Raw genomic sequence first — 16,519 nt, forward strand, 5'->3', positions numbered from 1 at the left:
GTTTATTTTGCATCATGAACAACATGAGAACACACGGATTTGCTCGTTACAGAGGTCAGATGTAAATCCGGACGTGTTAACCAGAGTTTGGGAAGAATTGGATTCTTTAGGTTGGATGTGTGCCGTAAAACTAAAGTTGCAATATTGAGCACTTGTAAAAAAAAAAAAAAAGTTAGTTTATATCCAATTAGACCAATGAAGTGTTGTAAATAGTCTAAATTAAACTGTTGTTATTTTAGGACTATTGTAGGACTTATAAACTGTGTATATATATATATATATATATATATATATAGGCATTTTATATAATTTATCTTTTTTAAATCATTAGGTGTTATTACTGTATTTTTTATATTAATCAGGGCTGACTTATAATGTTTCAGTGTGGTTGTTTATACGGCCATTTAAAAGGGTAAATTTTATTTAGATTTTGCATACCAGGTATTATCTTTGTAATTTATGGTTATGCTCATACTAAAATCAAGTAACTGCCATATATCTATAACTGTATTACCATCTGAAGTATCGTGATCAAGTATGATTCAGTAAAACTCTGCATTTTTGTACTCTGCATTTTTATTACTATTAGCCAAATACTAGCCTATAATTTGTTTGAAAACATTTATATTTTTAGCTCGACAACTTGGGTAAATAGAGGGGTTGATTTTTTTTTTGAGCTCTTGAAATTTTTTTTTGGGTATTTCATATTTTTAATTGTATTTACCCAGTGTGTGTCGGGAACGCAACCCACCTTCCATGTTGGACGGAAGGCGGGTTACATTATATACCACTGGAACTGGGACATTAGTTCACGGACCCCCTGTATAAGACGACACTGTCCTGCGGCGGCAGAGTGAAAGAGGCTGGGGGAGGGCGGCGAAGGGAAGAGGGTGAATGACCCCCTTGGCGAGCGATGGTGGGACGACGAGTGACGGTCGCGGATGGAAGCATCAGGGATGTTGTGTGCGCGGCGGACGGGCGAGCAGTGCGAGGCAGTGTTCTGGGACAGAGGTGCGCGGTACGAGAAGAGCAGCACACAGAGACAACGTCGAGCCCAGCTCCAGTGGGGAGCATAAAACTTTTACTTACAAAGGTGTGATCAATTTTTTTTGGAGGGACATTAAGTTTTCTTTCGGATTAAATACACAGTGTAATTATTAGTTCAATTGATTGGGCTATCCTTTCCGAACATGTTTTTTTTTTTCCCACTCGTAACAATAGCACTCCAGTTGAACTCGATTACAGATGTGTTATAAATTACTCTCAAAAGAAATGTATCGATCACCCCCATTATATTGCTGCAGGGAGATAATATCAATCAATTTTTTTTCACACGTGTAAGATCTCAGTAATAAGAAAAATATTACTAGAGGATTATTGTTGCTTAGGTCCAAGGAGTTTCCGATATTTATTTTATAAATAAAGTGCTTTATCATGATTTTTTTAAAGATTGCATAAGACTGTTAATAAGCATTTCAAGGGAAAAGTGTTAAATGTGTTTTCTTCTTAATTTCTCGTGAAGATTTAACCTGCAATCAATGGTCGGCTCGGAAATAAGACTGCGTAGATCGCCTCCCATTTTGACGACCCGGTTTCGATTCCATTAAGTCAAACCACACATTTCTTTCTTCGGTAAACGTTCCCTTATCACGTATCCAATTTTATCCATTAATCGTGTATACATTGATTCTGTGGTACATGATGTTCGATGTTTTATTTTAGTACGCCGAACGATCCTGAATATATCAAAAACTTGTGATATGAAAATGAACTATGATCCTACAAAGTATAAGAAAACAATTCTCCACAAGAACTATGACATAATGTATTTATGTTATGTTCAATTTTTTTTGTTATGTCCAGGATCTTCCGAAGTGCTGAATTTTTAAAAAAAAAAAAGCATCACTCATTTGCCACAGGATCAATATATTCAGGATCATGCCACTAGGATCAAAGGATAAACTTGGGCACGTGATATGGAAAAATTTACGGGCGTTGCCAGTGGATTTTATCGTAGTACTCCTGTTCACTCCCCACGTTGCATTCCGTCATTGCATCTATCTCGCTGTTTCACCCTCGTCCCATCTTGATGACGGAACGTCATGTAATGACGTTATCTTTGAAAGATTTGTGCAATGGGAGTGCATGACTTGATGTAAGCTTTTGGACATACGCCATTGCTGAGCACTTTTTCTGTAGAAGAAAACAAAAAAAAATACCACAGCATTTTTTTGCTTAATTTGTGTTTTTTTTTTGTCTTTTGGGTATTTTTTAGTTTTCTTCTACAGAAAAAGTGCTTAGCAATGGCGTAAGTCCAAAAGCTTACATCAAGTCGTCATGTAATGACGTCGGGGTCGACCAGCGGCACCGGAGCGGTCCGAGGTTCGTATCCTGATCGCAATCATCCTCGTTTCCCGATCTACCTGCAGGCGAGTTCCCTTCAGCACTTTTCAAACCAATCTTTCTGGGTGTAAACTTGGTTCCGCCATCACTCGAAGCAGCGGCTATTATTATAAATTGCATGGCTTGGTTATAAACGCGCCAGTGTGTGTGTGTGTGTGTGTGTGTGTACACAGCTGGCGTGAATAATCCACTCAGTGGGAGTAGTTCTGTCTGGTTTCAAGTCACCACGGTGTGGCGTGTTTCTATTGGCGCGCTCACAATGGTGGCCCGGTGTGAAGGGAGCCTTATATACCATGTTTAACAACTGCGTCCTTTCTTTGAGTGATGGCTAGAGCCACGGAATTTTCGCGCATTCATTTAGTCGCAAGCTAGAATGCAAACCTCCACACCGTCGCACTGTGTTTATGATTGGACCGCAGTTATCTGGACACGCCCCTCTACGACCGTGAGCCAACGATGTCCAGCTAGGAGAGAAGTAAGCGAATCAGGTAGTGCCAAATAACATGGATAAAAATGTTCTCGCTAAGAAATCAACCAATGGGAAAGTAAACATGGGTCGAGCACACCTACAACTTTGAATTCTATCCTGAGGCCAGAGGAATCCGCGAAATTTCCGGGACTCTAGTGATGGCCCCCCACGAAAAGTCTTCCTGGACTTGACCCTGTCTCTTAATAACTAGGGGCATGCATATTTCGCGAAAATATTCCGTGACTGGCTGAAAGTTAAAACACTGTAGCATCGTCTGTGTCTCGTGATTGGGTGAGTTTCTTTCAGGTCAGTATCGATTGTTACGACACCAATCACAGTGAGTCAGTGCGGAAGCAAACACGTCCTGAGTGGCTCGGTCAAACAAGGCAACGACTTCCCCCGCAGACGTCCGCCAGTCACAAGGTAGAAACCGCTGGTGATATTATAACTAGTTGCAGTCTAATAGGAGTTCAGATTTATTCGCGAAAAATGCCTGCCCTTACTAAAAACGTTTGAGTGGGCAAAGTTCTAAAAACACGTCTCAATAAATACAGGCCTTAGGAAGTACTTTATTTATAAGAAGAACCTACATATGCTTTCAACTTTACTTTTAAAACAGTTTCTTTAAATGTAGGAGCAAAGCATGTAATCAAAAACACGGATCGATTTACTGCATACGAAAGCGTAGTTGTAAACAGTATTAAATATTTATCTAGAATACATTTACCTTTGATAACATTTCTGCTGCCATGTACCTTTATAATTGCTAAACTACATGTCAAGACTTTCCACATCCTCCTATCATCTCAATTATGTTATAACTTGAAAATATATATTTTTTTAACTAGCTGCAATACCCGGCGTTGCCCGGGCTGAACACAGGGTGAAGGGGTCCTTTTTCGAAATCAGATGTAGTTAGTAATTGTCTTCTTAATTTGAATGTCAAGTGTGAAAATTAATTTATATCACTTTCAGATCCCGACAGACGTTGTTCTGCCAGTTTATAGTTATTTACCTGGTCTGTATGTAATTTAGACTTTATAAAGCAATATAGAAAAAAGATGAAAAATAAGAGATTACTAATATTGAAAAGATTCCATTATCTAGCTAATGCTCGGCCTGCATTGCAATGCCTCATTCAGTTTTGTTTTGTAATATGTTTGAAGTAGTTCCACATATCCAAATCATATATCCATCTCTCTATATATATTTATCTCTATCTACATCTATATACATCTATGTATCTATTTATCTCTTTATATCTACCTACATATATACTTCCCACTATCTCTATATCTTCTATATATGTCTCTAAATAGCTCTATACATCTATATATCTCTTTATCTAACCCATTTTATTCTCTATACCTCGCTTTATCTCAACTTATCTCTCTCTCTCTATCTCACTCTATATATATTTATATCTATATCACTATCTCTGTCTCTCTTTTATATTTAAATAAATTGTGTCATGCGCGCGCACTTATACAACAAAAACAGACGAAGTGCCGCTATATACCTAATATGAAATAAACACATTTTTTTAAACGATTTATGCTCTAACTATTGAAAAATAGTTATACCGCCTCAGAAACCTTCACGGGCATGCGCATAACTCACCAAAATTTCATCGCAATCGGATGAATGGTATAGGAACGCATACGGCACAAACAAACGAAAATTAAAGACATGACAAACGCGAGAGGTTCTTGCCATTTTGGCTAATTATGACATCCTTTCATAAATCACTTAAAATATAAAATTTATAAAAATAAAACCTCATCATGGCAAATCCTCTAATAACATGTTTTATGGAACAAGTAAAAGTTGAGTGACATCTATTTTTTCTGGTGAGAGATTAAAAAACAGAAAATAATTACTACAAACTTTTCATTATTGTTACAGATGACTCAAAATTAACAGCAGTTAGATGTGATGCATTTTAAAAGAAGCATCTGTTCTCAAGACGATTTGCTGATGAAAGAAACCGCTGACCAATGGTAAATTTGAGCTCATGCCCTGCTGCCAGCCAGCTAGAGAGACAGCATGAACAAATAAACCAGCCACTTGCATGCTGATTACCACTGGTAAAACTCTCGACCTGTGCCGGGGCGCAAAAAATAACATGGAGGGAAGTTATGTCACTACATTTTGTGAATGTTGTGATACTACAGTAACATTTTATGAATGAACATTTAAATTCTGTATCTCATTATATGGTGACACACATTTTTGACTTCTGTTAAAAAATTCTATGTACTGGAGGTTATTTTTACCATAAATTATAATAATAAAAATGTAACTTTTTAAGAGAAAATTTTTTTTTCAATTTCCGCAATGTTGCTTTCATGAATTTTTAAAACATACTTCTGCCTTATATCGGACTAGTGCGACAACAGCATCTTTTTTGCTAATAAAAATACTGGTACTTCCAGTGTTATTCTTAAGCGTATTTGATGTAAGTAATTTCAATATTTTCAGTTTTAACGTAGAATAACTCCTGGATTTGACACAGATGTTATTTTCCTAACTAGCAGCTATTACTGTTTTTTAATCAGGGCCATAATAACACTTTACTCATCATTTTAAAAAGAAACTCATTTAACAGGCCAATTAAATTTAAGGGACTCTATACATACTTTACAACATAACTGTACCCAAATCTTTAACATAAAAAAGTTTTAAGTAGTAAATGTTTTCCAGTAAACAGCATTCAAGAAATTTTTTCACCAGTCATGGGCCAATTTTATAATCCCATGCCACCTTAACAGAGTTTAATTTTTTTTTTTTTGAAAACTCTAATTTATAAACAATCTTCAATAACAGTGGCCTACAAAAATTATGGTGCATAAATTATAATGTATTATTGGTCATATAAGTAATTATTAAAGGATGTAAAGAATTAATCAACACCCGCTCTCTAATAAGACTTAACCCCACCCACCTAGTTAAATATATATATATTTTTGTTTTGTTTTTTGCTAGTAACAGATTTTTATAAGGAAATATTATGTGAATTGTTTTAGTTTAAAAATATATATACATTATATTATAAACCAAGCATTAAATTTAAAACATAGTTAAGTGTAATGATTTAAGGGAGCTACACACACTAATGTAAAAAAATGCTGACCCTAGTTATTTTTCTTAAGGTATGAAGGCCTAAATATTATTTTGTGTCAAATGTATATCTCAATTTCTTGATGTCTTTTAACTATGGTAGTTTTTCTATGAAATATTTAAATACCACAATGGTTCAATGAAAAAAAAAAGGCCCATGGAATTAAATGAATAAATAGATAAGTACAGAAATAAATTAATGCAATAACTCAACACAGCAGGTGAAACTGAGCCTTAAAACCTACGGGTCCGTACAGCAACGCTGTTTGTCCATTGCTGTACCGGTAGAAGAAATGCAGTGACGAGAAGACAAAAGACAAAAAAAGAACTTAAAAGGTTCTTTGGCTCATAAAACAATCTCACTAACCAGACCAATCTAGTGGATGGAAAAACCCGAAGTTTTCTGGCAAAGTATACATCAGTTGGCAATAGTTCATTAGTGGACACCTACAAGTACTCAAATTAGAGCCAGTTTTTTTTTAGGTCTATAATTTATTTTTAAAAATTACTACACTCTCATAATTTTATTATTATTACCCTAGTGTCCCTTACTTTTAAACATATTATCTACCATATATATACACAACATACACACATTTATCTACCATGTATACATAATAAAGATCGCAGGCTTTCAAGGCCATTGCCTGCATTTTCTTGGCTTCTAGGTGTAGGCCGTGTCAGGTATTTGTCTTGCAACGTTTTGGCAGTCATTTAAGCTGCCATTATCAGGTAGACTAAGTCTGACTGTCTACCTGATGATGGCAGCTGCAATGACTGCCGAAACGTCGCAAGACAATTACCTGACACGACCTACACCCAGAAGCCAAGAAAATGCATATGTATATACATAATTCTAAGTTCTTTTCATCTACACACCAAAAACAATAAAATGCATCAGTAGCTACCGGTAACAACTAATGACCAACTGTGAAATGTATGTAAATATTTTATGTCTACAAGTTTACAGTAAAATAAGGTGTATAAATTAATTAACATCATAACTTTAGGCAGAGCAGCATTTTACACATTTGATTTCTTTTTAATTATCAATACTTGGAAAACACTATTTTAAAAAACATTTTTATTTTATTTTCCCATCTTGTGTCGCTTAACCCAGTCCAGGCAAAGTTACATTTAGGTTCACATATTTGATGGATCAATTTTTTGTGCACCCAATATTAATTAACATGTGAAAAATACAATTAGCCCGACTCGACCTCATTAGTTGTCGATCAAGACTCGACTCAACTCGAAAAAACCCAGATTGCAGCTGTATACTAAGTTGAGGTATGAGGTGCGTGATCAGCGCTCAACACAGGCTTGCAGGGAAACCACGAAGTGGCTTCGAGAGTGGTCCCATTATCGGCAAGGCGGGCTGCAATGCTGCGATGGATGAAATCGCTAATTCAACCGGCGGGGGTGCGCCTCACTAACAGACGGTTTCTGGGTTTCCAGACTCTGCAGGACATGAAGACACCAGCTCACTGTGATACAACACAGAGAGAGTATTAGAACTGGCCACAACACGCGCAATTTTTGAATAACTACCCCGAAAGCAGGGCCATGAAGAGAAACTAAGGGCCCGGGGGCCAACCATTTTGACGGGGCCCCCTTTCCATATTATTTTACGTACAACTTTTCAAACTCCAGAATTTAAAAAAAAAAAAAAAAAAAAAAAAATCTGAAGACCGTAAATGTCATCTGCGGGTATCTTGTAATTTTCATCGTACCATCAGGGTAAATTCACTCATTTTAAAAGACTTGAATACCAATTGGACCCCCTCTGGTGCCTGGACCTCTGAGATACTGTCCCCACTGACCCCCCTCCCCCCCCCCCCTTCTGAGCACCCATGCCCACAAGTGGACTCACCAAGATTCTATGAACAACACTAAGAAAATGTACAAAAATCTCAACAGATCAGATTTAAATTTAAATATCTGGGGGTATTATTTCACCCTGCAGTGGTGGCTGACTCCTGGTGCGTGGCTGCAAGAGAGAACGAGACTTGCGACACTTCACCAGTCGCTGCTGCCTGACTGCTATTTCCACGCGACACCCGCAAAGCATCTGCCTTGCGTGGTATTGTATCAGCATTAAATAAATAAAGGGACAGCAATAATAAGTTAATGGTTTGTTTATTTTTCCACTCCATCATTACTTACAGCATTATGTCTTGGGTAAATTCAAAAGCTAGCCAAAATGTGTTTTGTAATTAAAATATAGCTGGCAGAGAACAATATTTGTCAAGAAACCTACTGAATCTTGCACTCTTCCTTTTAAAACATATGCAATTGAACCTCTAGCATTGTGCTACTTCTACTCATTACTCATGTTATTTAATAAACATCATACATTAGTTCAGAAAAATTAATATTTTCATAAGAACAATACAAGAAATATAAAACCATTTACATATGCCACTTGTAAACTTAACTTGGCAAAATAAGGGATTCTTACTCAAGATGCCTCAAAATTTACAAGAAACATGTTTTCAAACAGAGAGCACTTTAAAAAATATATAAAAAAATTAAATACTTCTTAATGACCATTATATTCTATATTCTATTAATATAATTAATTTAAAAAAACACATAATGGTTAATTGTGTTTTTTACCTATTTTCTCCTACACTAACTACAAAACCAGAAATTAGAAGATTCAAATCTATGTATGTTTATTTGCTTTGTTGTATTACAGTATTTTTTTTTTATAAAAAATAACTTGTCCACTATCTTATAACGTGTACTGAATATTGTTTATGGAAACAGATGATTGTTGATTGGTTGACGGTTCATCTGGGCACCATTCAGGAAATAACGTACCATGTCAGATCATGCAAGCTTGTACATACACTGAAGTTCTTCGGCTACAATAAACAAAACTTGGCAGTCTCTGATGTGATGCCCAAAGTTGTATACGCTAAATAGACACATTATTAAAACTGGACTCTCAATGATCTATCACATCCGTCTATCACCCGTCCATCCCACCATCCATCCGTCTGTCAACAACTATCACAATAATCCGTCCGTCAGTCATATTTTTATACTTGGCTAATGCCAAAAAACTATTAACATTTTTGAGGAAATTTCACGTCTCAGGTTTACCAGTTGGACGATCATGTACACTAAGCACTTATACATGATTAAACAATCTCTAAATTTTATTTCAATATATTTTCGAGTTACAGTGCATTATTGATTACTTTTGTGCCTGACAATTTTTGTTTCGATATCAAACTCAAAACGTTCATAGGCAAGTTAAAAAAATAATACTGAAACAGCTTAGACAATGACAACTGAAAAAAACCTTTTACAATAAAGACAGTGCCTTCCAGTCATTCTTGAGGTTATAATTTCATCCGTTCGTCCGACCTTCGAGAGTTAAAGGTTGGCAAGGTTTTGACGGAAGGACGGATGGAAATTTTTCGGGCCAGCTGATTGGCTGAATGAGGCGTGATGGACCGATTATTGTGAGTCGGGCTCAAGTGTGACCCACAGCTTAATCTCAGCAACGGCCACGTAAAGGAAGGCGAGAGAATCTGCTATACTACCCAGTGCACAGGAGCAATGCAATCAAATGTTGCCAACCCGTAGAACGGAGCCCGGTGGAGCCGGCAGCAGGGCCAGAGGGACAGATCTGTTGGCCCCCGGCCGGAGCGACGGGACAGCGGTGCTAGAGGGAACTGGGCAGCACTCAGAAAAAACACGCCAGCTCTCTTACATCACATTCCCCGGTTGCCAAGGTGAACAGAGCCACAGTGACCGGAACATTACATCACCTTGGGGGAAAAGCAAGTTGTTCAACTTATCTGATGCCATGGCCTCTTTTGCCTATCGTATGCATGTAAATTTGTTTGAAAATGAAAAATAAAATTTTAAATTCTTACACTTAAAACAATGCATTTCCAGGTTTTCTTTTTGCTTGCGTTCTACACCATTCAATAATGGTTTCATATATATTTACCTCTTTTCCATTTTTACTGCATTTTTCATCTATTTTTCTTGTACACCTGTCAAGTGTGAAAATAATTTTTCATTATATGTTTTAATTTGACTCTTAAAGTATATTATATTTGTGATTAATTTTCTATTCAATTTAAAATTTGATTTGAATTAAAAAAAAATTGGTTGTCTGTAAAGTCAGTTTACGGATGATAGTTTAACGTGACGTCATAACAAAACATTGATGAAATGATTGCATACTTTTATGAATAAAATTGAATCATTTTTATCGAATTATCACTATTTTGTATGGATACAAAGAAGGAGTGAAATGAAATCTACAATTTAATTGATAAATTTACTTTTATTTGCACTCATTAATTCAAATATGTTTATTACTTTAACGAAGAGATTATTTTAACTCTAACTTTTATACATGTTTGCTATTTAACTTTTTCTAATCTGTGTTATTCTGTTAAGGATAGGACGATGATAGGAAAAGTAGGAAACGAATGGGAGTGTTTCAAGTTTAATGTGCCTCGAAAAAGTCAAATTGATGGTTGTTCCAATCGAGTGGAAGAGAGATAGATGCGGCGCAAGCATACAAAGAGCGTAATGGGACACAGCGCAATGGGACAATGTGCATAACGGGACAATGAGTCATCCTTTTTCGTGCGTGCAGCTGGCGTTCATTGATTTATTAGAAGTTGTCACGTCAAAAAACAGGAGATGTAGAGTCCTAGGCTCAACCTCACAAACCAAATTGAAATTTTCTTTATTACATTTATTTGCTGTGCAAACATCTTAGCTCTTAGTATACGGTATTTGGTAGGAGTAAATTTGTGACTGTAAAAGAAGTTGATTGCAATTGACAAGTGTAAACACGGTGCTGCCATCTGTGGCAGTCTCCGAAATCACGAAATAATGGCTGACCAGCGGATTCATCAGTATATATTAACCTTCGCAAACATCCAGGGATGTACTAAGCATATTGGTGTGCCAGACTACACTTCATAACATAAAACTATCCTTTAATACTTAATGTTATAATTTATAGTCATAAACAGAAATAAAGACAACTTAAAAAATACACATTACCATTCTGACAATCCTTAACACTGAAATGTAGAGATGGCACAGTGTTTGTCATACTGTAAAGACACAATAAATTTCGGAACCAATATAACTGAATAAAAGAATTTTGGGATGAAATGTTTACAGTTAAAACTTAAATTTTGAATCAGCTCAATAAGGTTGAGGTTTGTTTGTAGGAACTCTTTACAGCTGATTTTGGTTGTTTAAGTAAAAACAAATAGACATATATACTTAGTATAATATGTGTTTTAAAATGTTTCAGGTAATTTTTGTTTTAATGTAATGAAAAATACTTAAAAGATATCACCACGTTCATAATGCTTTAGAGAACCAACACAATTTTGGATATCTTTGATGCATGTTTGTTCCAACACAATTTTCCTGGCTAGTAAATTATAGGTATTATTAAAGTTACGATTATATCTTGTTATGACTATTCAAGTTTACAAAATGTATTCCAGGATAGTTTCACTAAGTACCATATACTTTGCCACACCAATATGCTTAGCACATCACCCGATGTAAGTGAAAGTTAATATATACGGGTGGATGTTGCCACATGTGGGCCATCTAGACTATGGCAGATTCTGCATTCATGAGCAATGGACTTTCAAACTGTTAAATTTCCATTGTGTAATATGTGCTTATTTCATTGCATTTCTGTTGCATACTAAAATTTCACCCTCAACGCGCCTAAAGTATGACCTCAAAAACGCAAGCAATGAAAATTCCGGTCTACAGGGGAAATTTCACAGGTTCATTGTTGAGGCATTTACATGCGACGCATTCAGTACTTCTGTTGTTCGGCTAGCCCTGAGAACTCAATAGTACCATCTTGTTAAACATAATTATAGTTAAGTTTTAGAAAGAAGAAAAAATTTTACAGTGTTTCCCTAAAATTAATACCTTTTTTTTTAAAATTTATCATGCATTATTTTAAAGAATTTTACATTAAATTTTGTATCCAATTTCATATTATAAGTTTATTTCCAACAATAGACATTATTAATTTACTCGTTACCAAGGTTATGTGTTTACACACCTCTGGCAGCAGCAGGTAATGTTTTTTTTTGTTAGGGTTATTTTGAAAATTTTAATTTGATACCTTCGTTGGATATTTTGTACTACCGCAAATATTATCAACCGATATTCACATAGTGTAACATCAATGATGTAAAAAGCCGCTTAAGCTATGTTAATTACAAAGGTGAGCGCGTCTATTTACACCCATAATGTTATACTAAGTATCTGTTGAAAATATTTATGGCACAATAAATAAATTTAAGTGCGAAATTCAGTTAATATTTAAGAAATAGCTCTTAAATACAAGTAATGATGAAATAATGAAGAAATCAACATGGCGTGCGATACTCTGCTTTAAATGAGTCGCAATGTATGAGGAATACAAAAATATTTTGAAAAGTGTATTGAAGTATTGTAACTCTTAATGTAAACTATACATACGTATAATTTGTATTAAAAAAAATAGAATAACTGAGACCTCCAAAACGAGATGTTGAATGCACAAGTTAAAATTTTCAGGGTACGTAGAAATAAACCTGATCTACAATTTCAGTAGCAGAAATAGTCACAGATCATAAAAGAAACGGTAAGCACACAGTTTAAAGTTATAGAATGGTAGTTATAACAAGGTCATACCTTCTAAACATTAATGGTTGTCGTGTTTGTAGTATGTAGGAAGTGGCAAGACACAGATTATTATTGTAAATATGATATATTTGTTTAACTGTTTATTATATGTTATTGTGCTGTTAAAATTTGCAGCACATTCCGAAAAATGTGGTAAATATTTAGCTGTCATGCTACATCTTTCGCATCACAACATCACAACTATCGCACAAAGGGTGTATCCAAGAGCATTTGTCTCCTTTCTAAAGTGGAAAATAAATAGATAAATAAATAAATAAATAAATAAATAAATAAATAAATAAATAAAGAAATAAATAAATAAAACAAGGAATAAGCAGCAGTAGTTGGAAAATTTGTAAATAAAGCTGGACACTCAATGATATGTTGTGTGCATTCATCATACATGTTTACTAAGCACTTACAAATCATTTAACTATTTTTTTTTCTAATATTTATTTAAATATATTTGTTACAGTACATTGTGTGTCTGCCAATTTTTGTTTCCAATACCAACTTTAAAAACGTACTCAAATTTAAAAAAAACATAAAATTGAAACAGTTACACAAATAAAACTAATTAACTTTTAAAAATAAAGATACATTTTTGAGGCTGTAATTTTCAACCATCCATCCACCGAAAATTTAAGCTTGTTTAAGATTTTGACGATGGACGGATGGAAATTTCCGGGCCATGTGATTGGCTGCAAGTCACGGATGGACGGGTGACGGATAAGGTTTGATTCTCGAAAATGCCTCCTTTAACATGATCCATTTGGAGCTGGCTATGCATTTGTGTCACACTATGTATAATGTTTCCAGCATGTACTGGTGATTATTCTTTGTAAGATCTAATGGATGCAATAAACTTAACTGATAGAACTATGTAAACATCATGGAAAGAAAAACAGGCGCTTCTAAAACAGATAAACACGAGATTCTTTTCGCAAAGGAAATATTCAGTCATTAGCCTAAAAACTGGGGAAAGTGGGCCCAGTGTAGTATTCTCGAGGAGGAGGTGGGGTGGGGTGGGGTGGGGGGGTGGGGGGAGAACATTCAAGTCATTTCTGGATACGGTGCTTGCATGTTGTATGCTGCCCGTATTTTGGCCTATATGTATGCAAAAAGCAGAAACCTTTAAAATCTACGTAAAGTTTTCCATAAAACATAAGTTTTAACGTTTAGGTTTATCAACCCTACGGTTGTGACTTTCTAAAGCGCAAGTGAGAAGCTTCTTAATTCTGGGAAGGGGTACATGTTGTAAGATATTACCGCATTTTATCACTGCGAGCAACCATCTTTCCACACAGATGACACTGCTTGAGGTCATGCTGCAGGTTGTCAGCACACTGACGTTCGTAACAGTAGCAGTTATTGGGGATCTATGCCCATGGATACAGAGGGAGACAATGCGTGGAAGATCCAAAGGGAGTGGAGAACAAAGTAAAGAGGCACTTGTTCCTGGGGAGGACACGGCGGGAGTGGAATGGGCTGGAAGAAAAGATGATGACAGTAAGTGGTGTAGAGGACCTAAGGAGCAAGCTTAAAGGGGGTGGGAGGCTGCAGTGAGGGGAGGACTCCTTGCCACAGTCGGACGCCCAACTGCAAGCGGATGCAAGAAGTTAAAAAAAAAAAGAAGTACCCAAGAAGTTGCAGTTAAAAATACAAATTTACATATTTTTTATCTGTGACGCCAGAGAGTGGCCATTAAAGAGCCCGATGTCAATGTCAATGGCCAGGGATCAAAACCAACCTCCGGTCACATCAACCCATCATCAATCAGTGTTTATTCATCAAATTATTAAGTCGCACGTCAGTAGGCCCAACTACAAAGGAGGTTGCAAGAACTGAAATTGAATAAAGATCAAATATTATGGTTGCAAATAACATCTCCTTGACTCTACTGCTGATGATGTGGGTTCTCGTTAAAAATTTTCTAGACCTTCGGGGGCGGCTCCAAAGCCAAGCAAGCCCGGCAACCGCCCAGGGCCCCATGCCCACCTTCCATTAATGATCAAGATAAATTCGCAAAGCCACAGTCAAAATTTAGGTTCCAAAGTTAGCTTAAAAATGTGACTTTAAAGAGTTTGTTTTTCCTAATTTTCCCAGGAGATGACCCATGAATGCCTAGTTTTTCTGTAGGGGCTATTTCTTAACCCCTGGCCCTTTTCCCTCCCCAGTAAGGCCCCTCTCTAATATATTAGGACTCAACAAAATCTAGGGCCACTACTGGCCTAAGGAAGTAAACCCCAATCAAAATGCTCTTTAATATTTGCATTCTCACTGTTCTTTAACCAGTGCCTCAGTGTAATATACCAACTTCAATCTAGTACAGTAAGTGGTGTACACGTGTAATGTACGTACCACTTTGTTTGCAGGTTTTCCTTTAGTAGGTATTCATTTATTTTCTACAAGAATGCTCTTTATGTCCAAAGTTCTCCAACTAGTAGTCCCTACACAAAACTCATCTTACGTAGGTTGTATAGCATGCTATCTAGGAGTTTATAAAATATGTAATTGCTATATCACATAATGATTTATATCTATCCAACTTCTTAAATTCAGTACATACCTTTTTGAAATCTTCAGGGCAAGTAAGTAATACCTGCAGGTCCTTAGAGGATGATTGCAACCTGCAACAAATATATGTGTATGTTTAATAGTTAAATATTCTTTTTATACTTTCATTTTACTAGGATATAATTGAAAATAAAAGAGACAGACAAATTAATTATTTCTTGTGTTGCTAAAAGTGAAGTTAAAATAAAGAGTTAACATTTCTAAAGAAGGAAACTTGCAAACTTATTGGCATTTTGTGAAAATAACAAACTTAACTTCTTAAATATAATGAAGACAGAAAAAAAAAAACAAGACTTATCCATATGTTAAAAAAACTGATCAAGTGATCAATCATCAAACTGTTTAAGTCTTAAAAAAAACTGTAATAGAAAATAAACATATACAGTAGGTACTGAGATAAAGTAAAATAATTGTTTACAAATTTGGGTACTGAATAGGTATATTCTAGAATAACTAATGTTATCACTTGTTACTGCAATACCACAACCAGTCCGAATTTTTTGATCTGTCACTACACAATTCATTGCAAATCACATAGCCTATCTATTGTAATACACTTTTTTTTTACTATTACGCATTTTTCTTAACACGCCCAGGTTATGCGTAATTTTATTAAATTACCGAAACACAGCAAGAAATAAAGTTACCCCGTAATTTACCAATTATCTTCCAGATGTAGAGACAAAACAGCAATTTCAGTTTATAATTTTAGAAGTAATGGCTAGACAAGCAAAAAACACGTATTTCGTTAATATATTTTCAGGCCCGACCGGCAAACACACACACACACTGATGTATACACAGACTCTTTTGACAGCTACGCCCACATGTACGACCGACGTTTTGACTGATGTCACGTCAAACTATTGAGGCACTTTTTACCGACCAACTATAAAACCACTCACTATAATATAAATTATTGCCAAGAAATTAAGTTATGCTAAACCATCATAAGTCGTGTACATACATACCAAAGGATTTAAAGTTAACATACAAACACTACACGCCATGTTTATTGATTTTCTCATGCGAATACCAGTTGACTGTAAAAAAAAAAAAAAAAAAAAAAGTCCGATTTGAAATGGCGCAAACTGTAATTCAAATACTAACTTATATAATACCAGCAGAAAAAACATAATGAGATTATAAATGTGGATATAATAAACATTTAAAAAAATACAAAAATTATATGTTCACTAAAATATATAGTTTTTTGACGAAAACTTACAAAAATAAAAATTCAAGAATTGTATGCCA

At 35.4% G+C, this 16,519-nt stretch overlaps 1 protein-coding gene across 2 annotated transcripts in view; it reads right to left on the bottom strand.

Annotated features, from left to right (window-relative positions):
- The window catches only part of LOC134538845 (fibronectin type-III domain-containing protein 3A), a 416,513-nt gene extending 400,225 nt beyond the window's left edge, over nucleotides 1–16,288 (bottom strand). The window contains exons 1-2 of one of the 2 annotated variants that reach the window (XM_063380387.1): nucleotides 16,234–16,288; nucleotides 15,255–15,315 (exon numbers count right to left, since the gene is read on the bottom strand). The gene's annotated coding sequence lies outside the window, so the exon portion shown is untranslated. Of the gene's footprint in view, nucleotides 1–15,254; nucleotides 15,316–15,921; nucleotides 16,159–16,233 lie in introns of those variants that run through there. The other variant, XM_063380388.1, reaches the window with a different exon arrangement.
- Between the last annotated feature and the right edge of the window lie 231 nt (nucleotides 16,289–16,519).

This window comes from Bacillus rossius, chromosome 14 (assembly GCF_032445375.1).
Source record: "Bacillus rossius redtenbacheri isolate Brsri chromosome 14, Brsri_v3, whole genome shotgun sequence".
NCBI classification, from domain to species: Eukaryota; Metazoa; Arthropoda; class Insecta; order Phasmatodea; family Bacillidae; genus Bacillus; species Bacillus rossius.